A 2,322-nucleotide genomic window follows, 5' to 3' on the forward strand; every position below is an offset into this window, starting at 1 on the left:
GCTCAGGGACCGAGTCCCGCGACACCACACAACGCGAAATTTTCTAAGTCGTCTCACCTCCCAGCCGCCTAAAGACAGACTTTTCGCTTTCGCGTCTCAATCCGACCTCTTCCCTTTGGTGTCTAGACCAGCACTGTTCACTCTGGCGTCTCCAGCCGAACTGTCCGCTCTCGTGTCTGCACCTGTGCTGTTCCTCTGCCCGTCTCCGGCCGCATTTCCGGCGTGCTCAACATCTTCGCTCAACTGACTAGTGCAGTTCCCTTTCCTGAAGCCGTCCATCTGATTCGCTACAGAAACTTCCTGGCAGATTAAAACTGTGTGCCCGACCGAGACTCGAACTCGGGACCCTTGCCTTTCGCGGGCAAGTGCTTGCCCGCGAAAGGCAAGGGTCCCGAGTTCGAGTCTCGGTCGGGCACACAGTTTTAATCTGCCAGGAAGTTTCATATCAGCGCACACTCCGCTGCAGAGTGAAAATCTCATTCTGATTCGCTACAGCTTATACTACATTATTTTACATTTTAACATATTTAAATTGGTTAAAAACAGTCTTGGTTGCAATTTTAGTTTTTCTATTTTTCAACGACGCGTTTCGCCTTATTTAGGTATCTTCAGGTTATCTACACAGAAAACAGAGAACAAAGACATCTACTTAACACTCGCGGTCGCTTTGTGCAGACTTGGATAACCTATAAACATGTTTAAACAGATCAACTATTGATAGATAAAATACTGTAATTTGGTATTTCTTAGAAGAATCCTCTAGTCAGTGTAGCCAAAGGGCATCGTCGAATATATCAGGCCAACATCACCAAGGCTGTGGCTAAGCCATGTCTCCGCAGTATCCTTTCTTTCAGAAGTGCTAGTTCTGCAGGGTTCGCAGGAGAGCTTCTGTAAAGTTTTGAAGGTAGGAGACGGATACTAGCAGAAGTAAAGCTGTGAGTACCGGGCGTGAGTCGTGCTTCGGTAGCTCAGTTGGTAGAGCACTTGCCCGCGAAAGGCAAAGGTCCCGAGTTCGAGTCTCGGTCGAGCACACAGTTTAAATCTGCCAGGAAGTTTCAACATCACCTTCGTTAAACTCAGTAAAAACTAGAAATATAAAATATTAAAATCATTACCTTTTCTAGGAAAGGTCTGTAGTCCCACATATACAGACAATGCGGTAACATATTGACCGCGACAATGGCCGCGGAAGCCAACTGCAATCAGTGTGTCACTGGCCACTAGATGTCACGGGAAGCAGACCAGCCAGTATAAAAGGAGGCGAGGAATACTGCGTTGGCAGTAGAGAAACAGTAACGTCAGATAGTGTAGGTCAACAGAGCTTGGCGACTTTGAGTGTGGAGTAGTCATTGGGACATCACCTGAGTATCAGATCGATCAGAAGTGTTTCAACCCTTCAAAAGCTGACCACGCCGACCGTTGCTGATGTGATTGTGAAGTAGAAACGCCAAGGGGCAACCAAAGCTAAAACAAGACCAGGCAAACCTCATGTAGCCTTACTTCCATCGGAGGTTCGAATCCTCCCTCGGGCATGGGTGTGTGTGTTGTAGGTAGCGTAAGTTAGTTATAGTTTGATGAAGTAGTGTTTAGGCTTAGGGACCGATGACCTCAGCAGTTTGGTACCATAAGACAAAAAGGTATTGTCGAGAGGGGGGGGGGGAAGGAATGAAAAAGACCTATGAAATCATAGGAAAGAATCACACGTGTGTTCTAAAATGATACCAGCAGTCCACACAGCACAGGTTTCGTGCACAGGAGGTTAACAAGAATGAGGGACGATGGTCGAGCAGCACTTTGGAAGCCACACATTTGTGCAGTCAGTGTTAAGCCATGCTTGAGGTGCTGAGTGAGCCAGAACACTGACGAATGGATGTCTGAAATGAGTGCTCTGCTGTGATGAATCGCTCTACACCTGTGGCAATCAGATGTAAGGAAGAGAGCATGCCGAATTCTTGGAGAACGTTACATGCCATCAACAATGCCTGCCAGTCTCCGGAGGACGGAGAAAGTATTTTTAAGGTATTTGGGTGTTTTTCGTGCGTACGGCATGGATCCCTTATTATCCATAAGAAAATGATAAATTCGGATGGGTATGAACACATTTTACAACGTTGTGCACTTCTGACAGTAAAGGCATCGGGTAAGATTGTTGTATCGCCATGATTGTATCGCCATGACAGTACACTCTGTCTTAAAGCAGCATAAATGAGGCAGTGTACAATAATATACCTGAACCTCATCGTACAACATCACTATGTCTCCGATATCGACTCTTAAGGAAGAATTCCTCCACAGACATTAAAACACTTCTTTGGAAGTGTC

At 46.3% G+C, this 2,322-nt stretch overlaps 1 non-coding gene across 1 annotated transcript; it reads left to right on the forward strand.

Annotated features, from left to right (window-relative positions):
• Positions 1–956: 956 nt before the first annotated feature.
• Trnas-cga (transfer RNA serine (anticodon CGA)) lies at positions 957–1,031 on the forward strand. The gene has a single exon. It is a non-coding gene; the product is annotated as a tRNA-Ser (tRNA).
• The last annotated feature ends 1,291 nt before the right edge of the window (positions 1,032–2,322 follow it).

Source organism: Schistocerca gregaria, chromosome 8 (assembly GCF_023897955.1).
Source record: "Schistocerca gregaria isolate iqSchGreg1 chromosome 8, iqSchGreg1.2, whole genome shotgun sequence".
NCBI classification, from domain to species: Eukaryota; Metazoa; Arthropoda; class Insecta; order Orthoptera; family Acrididae; genus Schistocerca; species Schistocerca gregaria.